We start from the raw sequence: 15,093 nt of genomic DNA on the forward strand, positions 1-15,093 counted from the left end.
TACAGAAGTAGGGACCCTACCCATGAAACACACGAATTAAAATGCACCAGAGAATGCAGATCCAAAGAAAACACTGACAATAGAAGCCTGTTTTGTACATCCACTTTGTTGACAACTTCTGTCTGCTAACTATTCAAAAGATGAATGTGGGACTAATGGTAGAAAATCACATGTATCTCTATAATAAGAACTGTCATTTTCTTTATTAAAGTAACTGGATTGTCCTCTGAGGTGCCTTGGGTGAAGTTAAAAATTTGCTTTAAAATTATGCTATTTTTGCAAAGAACAGCAAAAATCACCAGCCCTGCTCCTTTGGCTCCATGCTCCGTGTTGCTGAAGACCATTTGAAAAGGAATTTATTCTTTGGGAAGCCCTCATCAATTTGCTTTGCTCTTTTGTTGACACATTTATTAAAAAGCTGAGCAACTTGGCATTAAAGTTTTATCAGTGTTGAAGAAGAATATGCCATTTGAAGAGATTCAGAAGTTATGAGTCGGTCTGAGGCTCTTTGCATTGTGTTGCTTGGCTGAGTCAGCATTAAAAGGACCCTCTTAATTTCCTCCCCCTCCTCCCATTCTGTTTCTGTCTCTTTCTTTCTCTCAGATTTGTCCTTAAGCAAAACAGATCATCATGAAGTCAAAAGCAAAACTTGATTTCCATGGGCCTGCTGGGTTGATACAGCAGGAAAATGTCACGTCATGATATCGCAGGTTCAATTTTTTCAAAATCCCCTGTTGCATTAATGAGGATGACTTGGGGAAAATTCTGAACCATCGGTGAATATTCATTGTTTGCTTAAGGAAAAAAAAATCACAGTGTGCTTTAATTTGCATGCAAAAACAAGTTCCTGTTGCAGGAACCTTTGAGTCAACCCAACATGGTAGACCAGACTAAGAAATCAATGCCATATAGGTCAGAATGATTTTTATTGTAACAGCTTTAATAATAGAATCTTGCAAGTCTGAATGTGCTTCCCCCTCCCTCACTTTATCTTTGTGTGAACTAGGGAGAATCTAAGATGTTTTCTCAAGTTATTTTCTTGGCCTAGGTCAAGCCCTGCTTATCTAACAGTTGCCTTAGTAGCGGCTCTTCCTCCTGTCTTTCAAGGCCATTCCCTCTTCCTTCTACACTCTGCCATTCTGAGAAGTTTCCATGCAATTTTGCATGTAAAGGATTTGAGGTTTAGTCTCTGGCAATTACAGTACAAGTAGCAGCGGTGTGAGGATAGAAATATTTCACCTTTCACAAAGATGTGTTTGCGTAGGTATGTTTACTGAGACAACATAGAGGGTGGAGAAATGCATACAAGGTATTGGTAAGAAGTATGCCTATTTTTACTGGCAGTTTCATGGCATAGCTGGACAGAAAACGTGGGCTTAAAATGCCTCTGAAGGTAGGATTGAAAAAAAAAAAAAAAAGCATGTGATTCTTCCCTTTAATGCCCTCTTCCTCATTTTCTATGCCAGGAAAACAAGTAAGAAGGCATCTTCCTATGTTGTAAATTGGGTGATTGGTAATAGGACTGGGCAGCTTTTCTGGGAAAAGACAGCAGCCCCAGTGTTGCACTGGGAAATTAGTTTGGCAGCTGAGTCAGCATTGGCAGTTGGGTAGCAATGTATGGAAAGGTTGCTGTTCAGCTCAGAATTTGCAAGATGGGCCCCATGGCGTGCATGACTCTGTCTTTACATGTCAGGTGGGCAGAGCAATGCATACGCTCTCACTTTGTCTCTGCTTGCTCGTTCGCTTGCTTAGTCAGAGGCATTGCCTGCAATGCACTGGGAGGCGATAAATCAGTGAGACGATCAGCCTTCCGATGCTCCGAGAAATGTCTGAGATGTGTTGCCCATGACTGTGGTGAGGATTGCCCACCTGAGGCTGTTTCCTTGTTCTGTCTGCCGTTAGGGCCAATTCTGGAAATATTTTTTTTTAACGTTGGAAGCTTTACTGTTGAGAAGGCAGTCACTTCTGGAACTGCGGAATTAGATACTTATTAATTGTATTTATGTCCTGACTTTTGGCCACCTAGACAGGGTCATTAAGGCGGTTGCAAAAAATAAAGCAAGGCATAAATCACTAAGAAGGGATTGAAAATTAAATCAGAGAAGGTTTTAAAAAAATGGGTCAAGTTAGAGTTGCAGTTATGTGCTAAAATGCCAATAAAAAGGGACTAAGTACTAAGTGAATCTTCTTGGTAGGACAACAGTTGTCCGCTTTTGGATTTTCTGAATTTTTGCATAACTTTGCTCAGGAATTCTGGGTGAAGAAATAACACCATGTTCAGTGATTTTTCATTTATTTCATAAAGTAATTCAGCATTCAGTGTGCCCGTGTGAAAAAGTATCCCCCTCTTTCAATAGTTAAAGGGATAACGAAGGCCAGTTGCATGAGTACTTCATTAAACAAAAAAGTCTGATTTGGGCCAGCCCTGACAAATATAAATCTCACAAAGTTTGGCTTCCCTTATCACAGTGAAATTTTTCCCACACAGAGGCTAGAGGCATGTCATGTCTTCCTCAAAATAAATTTTTGAAGATAGTTTTTTTTAAAAAAAATGTTGATGCCTATCAATCTGAAAGAGGTTACAAAATAATTTCTAATGTACTGGGGCTCCCTTGGTCCACGTAGAGAGTTATGGTCTTGCAATAGAGAAGATATGGGACAGATCTTCCCAAGAGAGGCTGTTCTTTTCAAAGCACTTTGAAGAGCATAAAAACATCCAGGATGTCACAGAGAAGCCCAGAATAACAACCAGGGATTTGCAGACCTCTCTCTCCTTGGAAAAACCCAGTTCTACCATCAGAAAAATATTGGTAAAAATGGGATTCATGGGAAAGTAACAGAGAAGAAACTGTTGCTCACCATGAAGAACTTTGCTTCTTGTCTCTCAAGTGGACCAAAATATCTGGATGATCTTCCAGCCTTTTGGAGAAATGTTTCCATTAAAAGGGGAACTTCTGGGATTTGTCAGTCCTTCAGGGTAGACCAAGTCAATCCATAAGACTGCTAGAACTCTACTTCATTGAAATAGACTATAGTAACAGAATTGTGAAAGTCTGTATTTTCTCTTCCCTTCCTCTTATAGCCAGGGAGTTAAGGCAGAGTTGGGCTGAGTTTCTTTCCAATGTTTTGTGTTTCTCATGTTTAAAATATATTTTTGGAATGACCAGGTCTATCTTTATCTCCATCTCTATATGTTTTGGAATGACCAAGACCTATATCTATCTATGAACCCAAATGAAAAGTTGTGGTACAACAGTTCATGCTAGACAGATCCCAAATGTAACTATGTTGAAGCACTTCACCATGGAGGAATGGCTGAAAATTCCCATTCAGCAATGTGAAGGACTGATCACAAATGTTGTTGGGAATTGGGTGGTGTGCAAATTTAAATAAACAAATAAATAGATTTCAAGTAGTGTTTCGTTGCAGTTATTGCAGCTAGAGATGGTTCAACCCATTGCTGAATCTAAGAGAGCAATTGCTTTTTCACATCTGTACATCACAAGTTAGAACTACCTTTATATATCACAAGAACAAACAGGAAGTTTTGATGACATTCAATGGCAGATACATGCAAAAATGCAAAAGGTAACAAATACTTCTTCCTACTTCCATATTCTGGGCAGTGGAATAATGCTCTGTCCTGCATCTCAGCTGGCCATACTACTTAAAGCAAATTTTCCTAGTTTAGGATCCCTTGATGTTAGTAACTTCCAATTCCCACCATCTTACATTAGTACTGCAAATAGTTGAGGATAATATATTGTGTCAAACAATCCAGGATTTGGAAAGGCTGTTCTAAAACAGTGGGATTTGAAGCAAAATCTCTGTGGGTGATTGGCTGGAACATGTGTTTTTCAAATCAGTGTCCCAGTTCAGTTTGTAATTCAGAAAAGGAATTTGGGATGCAGACTTGAGAATATTGTTGCGTGAGACTTCGAAGAGCTGCTTGTAGCAGAGCAGACCATACAGTGACTTTATTCAGTATAAATAAATATTAGATATAATTCGGAACACACCTTGCTGGAGAACATTCAGGGAGATGTAAAATGTTCCATGCAAAGAATGGTTTGCACTGATAATTACTAACTTTATCATCACTCAGTGGAATTCCGAAAGACTGGATGTAGCAATGGCTCTTAACATCTGAGGCCTTAAGATTTTTCTAAAATCTTTATTATGCACCATTTTTAGATTCTTAAGCTATTGGGAAAGCCTGTCACTAGGCTTGAAGTTGAGCTAGAGCGAGATTCTTTTAATAAAGAAAAACATACCAGCTTCAGAGGAGGCTTCCAGGTTCTTGCTGTGTAGGTGCCCTGTGTCATTCATGGAATTTTACAAAGGGTGTAGAAGGCTCCCCACTTCTTGTCCTCCCTTTTTCTGTCATTTCTCTTTCCAGAGAAAATCTATAATGGGCGACAAGGTGACTGCCATGTCACTGGTTTACATGATTTAAATACATTTGGTCTAGAGGAGGGAGCCCATCTGAGAAGACAAAGGTGTTACTCTACCGTAAATACTACCCCTTGAGATAAATGAAAAAGTTGCTGTGGGTGTCCATCAAAATGCAAGCGTTGAACCTCAAGCATTCCGCTGGGCAATTGTCCCTTACAATAAGTTGTCTGAGCCTAAATGGAACATCTGACATAAATACAAGGAAGGGGCAGTTTTAAAACCCACCTTTAATAGCATAATTCTAATCCCAATTACTCTAAAAACCAGCTGAATTTCAGAAGGTAGCTACTTAAGTTTTTACAGATGCATGAAATTAATTAGTGCAGTTTGGCCTTCAACCTACAGTTCTTACTAACATATTACCTTAATCTAACATCCGTATTATGCACAGGGATTACTACAACAGTAGCCATTTCATGTTCTGTGAAGAGTTTACCCACTGGCACAATTCTTCTTACGATCAGACCATTATTCAGCATGTTTAAGTATAAACCTCTCTTTTATTTTGTAATTCATTTTAATACTTACTAAAAAATGGGATTAAAAATTCATCAGGTGGCAAATCACTGCTTCTTAAAGTCATTCTGATATAATCAGCAGGAAGTCATTTACATTTAAAAACTGTAGATAATTGCGGTAAAGCACCCTAAACTTGAAGAAAAGGCTTCAGAAACAATTAATAGTCATTGGAATATTAACAAGAGAGCTTCTGAAACAAGTCTCCAGATTTGGATGTAGTTGAATTAATTGGCCCAAGATTAACTTGTTGCAAAATGATTTCTGCAGGGTTCTTCATCAAACATGATGTAGAGCAATGGAAGGAAAGGGGGGGGGGGGGAGGGGAGAAAGACCAGATCCTGCTCCACGGAATTTATAATCTAAATGAGGAATGGGCAATATCTGGCCCTCTGCTTGTTATTGGGGTATATTTTCCCTCCCTAGTTAGATGGGATTCAGCAATATCTATATGTCTATGTTTGTCAACCCTTCAGGGTAGACCAGAGTAGGAAACAAATGCCATACAGGTCAGTATTTCTTTTATTGTAAAGCCATAGTAACAGAATGTGCAAGTCTGAGTGGGCTTCCCCCTTCTCTCCCTTTATTTTCCTGTCAGCTAGGGAAGGGCATATCTGAGAAGTTTACTCACATTACTTTCTTGTCCTAGACTTAGATTTCTTTTATCCAACTGTTACTTCGGAGTGGCTGTTCCTCCTGTCCCTCAAAGCCATTCTCTCTTTCCCCTACAATGTTTCTGCCCATTCTTAGGATTAATTAGAACGAACAACTTTTTCTGTGTCAGACTACACCTGGTCTTTCAATAGTCAATTGAGTCTGACTTCCAAAAAGTAGTAGGTGGGCAAGGACAAAACCAAATTTCACTTCATTCAGGCTGCATTTCATTGAAATTAAATTATTAAGATGATGCCTCTCCAGTATGTCTTTCATCCTTTGTCCCTTCCCTCACATTAAAAATATAATTATCGATGGGCTCTGGAAGCCCTGTCTTAAGAGTTTGGGGGCTGTGTGTAACACTACGGTCAAACGTTTTTCAACCCTTCCCTATATGTTGGTAAAGCAAGACAATAAATGTGAAGGATATATAGTGGAAGCAGCAGCAGCCAAGGAAGGGGAAAAAAAGGGAATATTGTTATTGTGGTTTTTAAGCTACAGGAGTTTTAAGGAGAATGTGAAGAAACAGAGGAAGAAGAGGTGGTATTTTGCATGTATTTTGGAAATGAGATTCATCTAATAAAAGATTCATGGGAGAGACCTTTGGGCAAGCGAAGCTGATGATACACAGATTGGAGGAGTGAAACTCAAGAGCAAAGTATTGTTTTGCCTAAAATGTCTCGTTTGCTTGACACTTTTTTCACAGTCCATTTCTTCTTTTTATAATATAACTCAAGCAAACTTACTGATACACGAGCTAAGCTTTCCCCCTTTAAACAAAGTTTTGCTTGGAGTTTTGACAATGCTGATATGTTCTGTGGCAATATAACTCCCAAATGTATGGCCTAAGAAATGACATGCCTGTCTGTGGTTCGTACAACTCCATTGAAACAAGCTTAGACAGAGAATTATCTCTACTGAAATGTTAATTGCAATGAAGTGTAGCTAGAAAATGGCCCACAGGCTGGGCTCAGAGACGCAAGCAGATATTTAATAGCATCCTTTAATTCCTTCTTTCGGCGCTTAAAGTATTCTTCACATGTTAATACAAACCTGTAAGGCAACCTTTGGATTCCCACAGGGTATATGTCTGTGTCAGTTGTGTGTGTACACAGATTCAGGCATAGATACACACATGCTTAGAGTGTTGGAGCACAAATTTGGACACAGATTTGGACACATTGAGGACACAGAGCACTATCTTAACATCATAATATATACACGATAACACATAGCTCCTCTTGGAATGTATCATTTTAGGCTACAAGCAGGAAAAAGACAAGTTAGGATTCTCTTTCATGAAAAAAAAAAAGGAAAACATTCCTTTTTTCAAAGAGCTGGAATCAAGTTAGCTTTCTTCCTATACCCGAGACAGCACCCAAAGACCCCCGTTTCAGGGCTGCAATCAGTGAAAACCCGCAGACAAAAGAGAGGCTGGTTTATTTTATTTTAACAATAATCTAGACCTGTCCACCCACTCCTCCTCTTGAATTTTAAAAGCCAAGGTAGCCGCTTGGCACTGCTACTGTTATCGTGTATTTGTTAAAGCTAACAATTAGATGGGTCTCAAAACATCTGCTGACTGCATTAGCCCATCCAGGGAAGTGTACTCAGCATTTTTAAACAGCAACTGATACCAGATACAGCTCTATTCAACACAGCACCAACACCCATTAAAATCAATAGAAAATTAGATGCTATGAAAATGCAGTATGTGTCCAATTAATTATAATTGGAGCCAATGTTGATGTAGATAAGGTTCCAAGGTAAGATGTATCCACTTGAAATGCTTGCTGTTTAGCTTACCCTTAGCTTTGTAATGACAATTCCTGGAACCTGATAGGTCCTATCATGCAAATGATGATTTATCAAGCACACATATGTTAAACACAGTCTAATTGCTCAGATGCACAGAATAACTCTAAGAATAACATGAGCATGCTTGGAGTAAAACTGGGCTTAGTTGAGTTTATATTCCCTTAATAATATTAATATTCCCAACATTAACTACAGTGGCAGGTTGGAACCAGTTTCACCCTATTTCTGCATTTTTCCCCTACAGTTTCCTTGGGTGCATGTATTCTTTGCATGTATGTGCTGTTTTAGATGAAAATAAATGTACCATGTTATTAGATATAATGTTATACTCAGAGTTGATGTGTGTGAGTCAGATCCATAAAGTACTACATTTCCTCGGTTGTAGAATCAGTAACTTGTATACAACATTCTTTTTTAAAAAATCTGTAATCACAATTTGCTTGTGCGATCTACATTGCATTTACCTTTTTGGACAAGAGAGAGAATAAGGGACCATCTAGGTTATCAAAGATTGCTTCATCTCTGGCATGAGCCCTTTAGATTTAACAACATCAAACACTACATTAACTTAGAGAAAATTTCTAAAAGCTAATTACTGAAGGAACATGTACCTCATTAAGATAAAGCTGTAAAAAAAATCAATATTTAGCATTGTTGTTTTGATTGGATTTCCCCAATGATAAACTGCTCACAGGTTTGTTCCCCTCCCCCCTGCCAAAGCATTTCTTTATCCAGATGAAGAATATCAGAACTGCCTGAGATGTGGGTCATTTGGTTTCTGAGGTTGACTGTAGCTTGAAGGTCATCAGTTTCAAAGTCTCTCTTTCTGTCTCTCCCCCAATCCATCCACCCCCCAAAAAAGTTTCAGATATGGTAGGCCTCCCTGCTCTGATTATGGGCTCAATATTCTTTCACTCTATTGCATGGTAGGAATCTTCTGGTTCATTAGCAATATTGATATGTTGGGATTTGTGATGACAATTTGTGATTCTTTGGCTTTAAGACAAAAGAAAGCAAGAGGCAGTGCTGTGTGGTCTTAATGAGAATGCAAAAGGGAAATGAATCGCCCAGTGCCACTATTGACATCGTGAGAATCACTACAATACAGAGGTGATGAAAGATTCAGAGGGCTGAGATGCACGTTTTTGTCTGAGTCAAGAGCCATATTTGGCCTTTGAGTTAATAGTCTGGAAGCTGCACTCCAACAAAGTAGTGGCTTCAGCCAGGACAAAAACTAAATTTGGTTTGATTTCATTTACATTTAAGTGTAATTAAAATCAATCATAGTTCACATAGTTGCTCTCCAGGCATGCAGTAAATTATTTTTCCATTCTGTCACATTAAAAATTACAACATTCATGTCCAACCCTAAACACGGTTACGCAAGAAGTTTATTTATGAGTAAGGACATATAGGATTGTATTGAAAGTTCCCAACTGAAAAGCAAATTTCACTATCAAGGTATTGGTTTCAAACATTCTCCTAGAACTTCATCTTCTTACTAAGATGGTTACAGTGATTATATCAATTCTATCTGTATGGTAGGCCACTAAAACCTTTTTTTGTAAGTAAGGTGATAGTGTGCATTTATTAAAATCCCAGAATAAAGTTTAGGTCAGATTGACAGGAAACAAGAGTGGAAATGATCTATGTTGCTGAATAATGATGTAATGGAGATGAGAAATAATTAAAACATGCATTCCATATTAATTGCTGGAAGCTGGCAGCAGTCCTACTGAAGTGTTACTCAGCCTTTCTCTCCATTTTCTAAGAAACATGTGCTTTCACAATCCGCAAATAGGAAAAGTCTTAGAAGATTTAACTTTGTTATCCAGAGACAGTTTTTGTATTAGAGAGAGGTAACTGCAAAATTCTATAGATTAAGCATAATGTGTTCACTAACTAAAGCTTGGCATGCTGCTGTGTTTGTGAAAACAGTGTGCAAATTATGCTGACTGCATATAGCCACAATGTGCAAATCAAATGCACTCATCAAGCTCTCTATAGATTTCCAATGAGATGCTTGGAACTAACCAAGTTTCTCCTCTCTGGTCAAAATAGATGTTGCTATATTGGTCTTAGCAAAGAAACTAAATAGCTAAGGTAATATATTTTATTCTCCTACGCTATGACTGGCATAGAATTATATAAGATCTCCCTGAAAGATTAGATAAGCAGGAATTGGAAATGCTTTAACTACAAATTTCAGAAGAGCAACTACTTTATATTTTACTGCCAGATTAAGTAAAATAAAAATACCTTGTCAAGATGCCTTCAAACTTATTTAAATAGGGACCTAGGAGACCTAGCGAAGGCTGGATGGAGCAGGTGAACCAGTGAGAGATTCATTTAGTTTGCCTTTAAATGTGAACTCCTCTAATTCTGTATTTTCAGCTAATGCCCAAACCCCAATGTTCTTGCCATCTGAAATTCAGAATTCTCTGAATTTTGCAATGCTGTTTCATAATAATAGTAATAAAAAATAATTTTAAAGTCTGCATAAAAATGCATATCCATTATAAAAATGATGTTCAAAATGTATTGCTTGGAAAAAAATATATATTAAGGAAAATATATGAAAAATACCAATACATTAGGTAAAATTGCAGAACAAAAACATCTCATGCCTGGAATACTATGCACTAAAATAGACATTTTCATGTGAAGTTTTAACAAATACATCTCAAGTCTGACATAGTCACAGAACTTGGATGTTTGGAAAAAAACATAAATGATCATTTTACCCATCCCTAACCCCAACTGCTGCTTGTCCATTGCAAGGGACTGTAATTTGTAAGGGAGAAAGAGTGAATTGGAGAAGGCTTTCTTCTGCAACCTTCCACCAGCCACTTTTCCCCACTTGATGTAGTAAAAGTATCTTCAGAAAACTTCCCTGGCAGGTGATGAAAGTATTATATCCTTCCTTGGCCACTACTTTTTCCCTGAAAACCACCTTTCCTTCTATCAGTTTGAAGTGGAAAGGTTATATTCCTTATTGTTTTTTCTTCAGCGTTCACATTAAAAGTAAAGTTGAAAGTTTAGAGAGCGAGCAAAATCCTAACAGTCCGACAGAATAAATCCAGTTCATACTGAGTATCTATCTCTTGGGTGTTGTGGCTTTTCTGTAGTAAAAAGGTTGGGTTCAAAAAACTGGCATTAATGTATACCCCTATTTTGCATTGCAGTCTTTACAGTGGATGTCAAATACCTTTGGATCAATGCAACAAGTCTAATGAGGGTAAGAAGGATTGGACACACAGTTACAGAAATTTCTTCTCTAAAGACTGGGCAGTGAATAGAGATTTTGGAGATGTTTTGAGACTTTTGGTAGAAACAGTAATTTCATTGTCACAGGCTGGTAGGACATGTCTCTCTGTGTGTGTGCATGTGCATTGAGTTGAGTTAGTTAACTGCAGTACCCATTTAGACTTTTTTTATAGTTTACTATGTGTTTTTAATGGATTAGCCCATCGTGAGCCTTGGAAAGCAGAAATCTTAGCATGAAAATAGTTGCCTCAAGGGAACATTTTCACATCTAAGTATCCAGCCAGCAGGCAAAAGTGGCAGCAAGCCGATGGCGGCTGTTTGCGGTTTTGCCACTAAAACCGCTCTGGTGGAAAACACATTATTATTTTTGATAAATGGTGAACAGCCAGCAAAAACTGTTTTTCCAAAAAGTGAGCTTCCAACTATAACTCATTGTAGAAAGCTAAATAAATGTTATAACATCTACACATACTTTCTCTCACCCACTTTCTAACTGGTTTGAGATGCATTACTTGCATCTTCCTTCCATAACCATCCCTTCTATTCAGAGAAGAGAAGCAATGTTAACTAATTGATGACTGTCATTGACATACCTTTCAACTCTGTATTGCTAACATTGTCTTCCACGGTTGCATCCTGATGATGTTCTTAGATCATTAATGGGATATCAAGGTTTTGGTGTTCAGGTGCACAACTGGGCATTCTTTTGACAATCTTCTTCCACCTTGTGCTTAATTTTCAGGATAATGTATACTTTCCACTCCAATGAAAAATCTGATTAACTTTTTGGCTCTTCAAAATATTCAAGAAGAGATTGGATCATTTCAATTTTTTACCTGCAAGGACTTCACTTCCTTTCTTGATATGATAACAAAACAAGTACATTTTGGATCTCATTGAAATCAAAGTGTGACAGCGTAGTCATAAAAAGCAAATGCTATTACTGAATGGGAACTAAGTGAGACTATCTTAAAATACATTCTGTTATGTTTAGAGAATGATCCTCTGTAGATGCCTCTTTTTTCAGGTCCACCCATCAGAACCTTTTTGTGTTGCAGTAGAAACTTGCCACTCCCTTTTCTTTGCCATTGGTTTTCCCCCAGTGATTGTAGATGAGGTTCATATGGAGGAGAAGATTTAGAGGGTATTAGGTGGATTGAGTAATGCATAGAAAGATATAAGAAATAACACCCCATTGTTCCTCCAACAGGAACTCAGTAAAAAAGGACAGTTTGCTAACTCTGTTCCCCTTAAATTGTGTTCCTCCCAGCATAAATCCAGCATGGCTTTGGAGGTGGCATCTCCTCTACTTCATATTCTCCTTTCTACTTTTCCATAGGATTTCAATCCATTTTACATATATAGAATTCATTGCAGTTGAAGAATGGTTAAGCCCTGGAAGGTGATTTCAGGCATAAGAGGCAAGCCCTTTATAATCTGAAATAATTTTAATGAAGGATATGAAGCACGTTCTGAGCTTATTTCACAGCAGCTTTTCCCAACATGTTGTCTTACATTGTGTTTGGACTGCGGCTTCCAGAACCCTCAACCAACATTTTCACCTTTGGAGAATACCAAGTGGGGTTGTATTCAAACCTATCCAGCTATCATCATTAACATGAATCTCCCTTCTGGTTATATTATGTTGTATGATGATAAGCCATCATTGTCTTCCCATACTTGAGCTCTTAAGAGTCCCATCACCATAGCTTTGCGAGACATTGTTGACAGTACTGAATAAACTAAGGCTGATTTTAATTGAACATCATGACAGAAATGATGAGATACAGCTTTTGTTATCGTGCTGGAGTGTGGGGGAGGAAATATGGAAGAGATGATGGAAACATTTATTTCCAGTAATGGGGTTTAACTAGGCAGAGCCCTTAGACAGAAGATTTCTTGAGGTAGCAAGGATTAAAAAACAATAGAAATCTGCCATGACTGCAGTTTCAGAAGCTTGAACTCAGTAATGTGCTATGTATCGTATTATGCTTAGGACAGCTCATGTATCTTACCTTTTAAACATTTGTGATTTATCTATGATTAATCAAAACTTGATTTCTTCTCACTTCCCTTGGAGCCGCAAACAGAGAAAGGAAGAGATTGATGTCAAAGTTCAGCTCCCTCCCTCCCTTCCTTCCTCCCTCCCTCCCTCCCTCCCTCCCTCCCTCCCTCTTTCTCTCTTTTGCTATTTCTCTCTATCTCTTTGTTATTCTCCCTTGCCTTACTAGGTCTGTAGAAGACAAACTACCAGCTATCACAAATGTTCAGTTAAAATTTTGATGTAACTTTATAAAGATTTCATCTGACAATATCTAAATCAGGTAAGAAATACTAAGGTTGGAACTGGTATAGCTATCCAAGGTTCATTTGAGAAAGCAGTTCATATTTATTGACCAATTATTATAACATCAAGTCATGATTGTATCACATACTCAAATTTTCACAATCAAATAATCACAACTGATGACAGATTAACCTATGACCAAACAAACAAGAATTTAGATTCAAAACTCCCCTTAGCTAAGTCAGACAATTTCTACTTCTATTTTCCTTTCCTCTTCTTTTTTCTAATTCCTTTTTTATGTTTAAACATTACCATGTTGTGAACCTTTTTTCTCACTGTCAGAAGAAGTCAAATACCACAAATACAGATCATGAGAAATTTGTTGCACTCAAAATTGTACATAAATGTATCTAATTTACACTTCATGAATCTATGTATAAATCAGAACGTACATATAGACCAAAATCTGGAACTTTGCCATACAAAAAAAATACAAAAATGTCTGTTTGGGGAGAAATGTCCATGAAATAGTATATGAATTCTGTCACTCTTTTTTTTCTTCTCCAAAATTGCAAATGTATGTGTAAATGGGACCTAACCATACATGTACTCTATAAAATGAGAAACTGAATGAAGGCAGAACTGATTTGTCTATGTTACCTACAAACACTTACATATTTTGAAGTGACCTCAAGCAAAATGATCTTCTAGTGATATTGTTCCATTGGTTTTGATTGGATGTATTACTGAATTACACACCTACAAAGGTGGGTTGGCTCTAAACCATTGTGGCATTTCAGTCTTATTAATAAATATAATGGAGTTTAGTGGAACATCTTGTAGTGCTGTAGCTAATCTGGAACGTGACAAGCAATTAGGAAAGGTGCTTCTTGAAGTAGCATCAGAGATACAGTACAGATGTTGCTTTTTAAGTTTACAGGGTAGTGTTGGAATTATCTATTCTAATAACAGTTGAAAAATCAATGGAATTATATGAACGTGGATCATCCTATGTTCTAGATTGACACTGTCTTCTCAACATATATTTCACCGATATTTTTTATATATTCAGTGTGTGCCATACCTGACTATAAGACACCCATTTCTCTCCCACCTGATTCCCTTTATCTTTGTGCACCTTCAGCTTATCCTTTGATGAATTTGACCCATCAGCAGAAATACAACTGTGGTTGTTGGAAAATAGGCTGCTAGAGCAGGCATGGGGTCATTCCAGAGGCTTTTTTGCTCTCCTCCCTCCTCCCCTTTGTAGCGACAAGTGACGAGGCCCAAAATGCTTTGCTAAAGCTGGTAAAATGGAACCAAATCAACTGTTCAATGGATTTGGTCCCCTTCAACCAGCTGTAGCTGTGCATTGATCACGCTCTCAGGCGGCTCTGAAGGATAAAGTGCTCCAAGTGGACCGAGACTTCTGGAAGACAAATAGCCCCATGGACATTGTCGATAAGGAAATTATGATGATTGACACCTGGAGATCTATCACCCTGGCTCTAAACTGGTGGGCTGGGCCCAAAGTCATTATGTGCTTGCCAGTCAATTCTCGGCAACTGAGGCTACTCAGCGATTGATAATCTCCATCTTCCTACTGTTATTGATCTGAGCGGTAATTTAGAACTGTATATTTTAACCACAGAAGCTTGCAAGATTCTATAAAGCTCTCCTTCAAAGAGTGCTCTGCTTTGTTGTTTCTGTCTGTTGCAGTGATTAATAAAGAAACATTTTCATGCAGCGCTCCCTTTCTGCAAACTGTTTTTTTTTTTAAACAATAAGGCCCTTTACTTTGAGCTCAGCAGTTCCGCTGAAGAGGTTCTGTATGAGTACAATGAGATGCAAAATAAAGCGAAACTGAAACACTAACTTTACACAGATACTGATGAGGTCTAAATTGGCACTGTGAAATTTACAGTGAAAATACTTCAACAAGGATGGGTTGTTCTCCTTAATTATTATGTTTTTTCTTAAATGGACTTAGTGGAGGTGCCAGAAAATGTGTAAACGTCATGCTGGAAAGGAGACGATCTGAAATAGCAAGTATTACAAACCCTGTACATGAACTCTGCAATATTGTAGAACTGGCA

The 15,093-nt window shown here is 37.9% G+C and overlaps 1 long non-coding RNA gene across 2 annotated transcripts in view; it reads left to right on the forward strand.

Moving 5' to 3' along the window:
* Positions 1–14,746, forward strand: part of LOC148214279 (uncharacterized) — a 38,975-nt gene extending 24,229 nt beyond the window's left edge. For both annotated transcript variants that reach the window (XR_015798454.1, XR_015798453.1), the window contains 2 exons: positions 10,629–10,681; positions 11,453–14,746. This is a non-coding gene — a long non-coding RNA (uncharacterized LOC148214279). The remainder of the gene's footprint in view (positions 1–10,628; positions 10,682–11,452) is intronic.
* The last annotated feature ends 347 nt before the right edge of the window (positions 14,747–15,093 follow it).

The sequence above is a fragment of the Python bivittatus genome, unplaced genomic scaffold, assembly GCF_059951505.1.
Source record: "Python bivittatus isolate LINGU-HERP-01145 unplaced genomic scaffold, Pbiv_v1 ctg000700_np1212, whole genome shotgun sequence".
Taxonomy (NCBI): Eukaryota; Metazoa; Chordata; class Lepidosauria; order Squamata; family Pythonidae; genus Python; species Python bivittatus.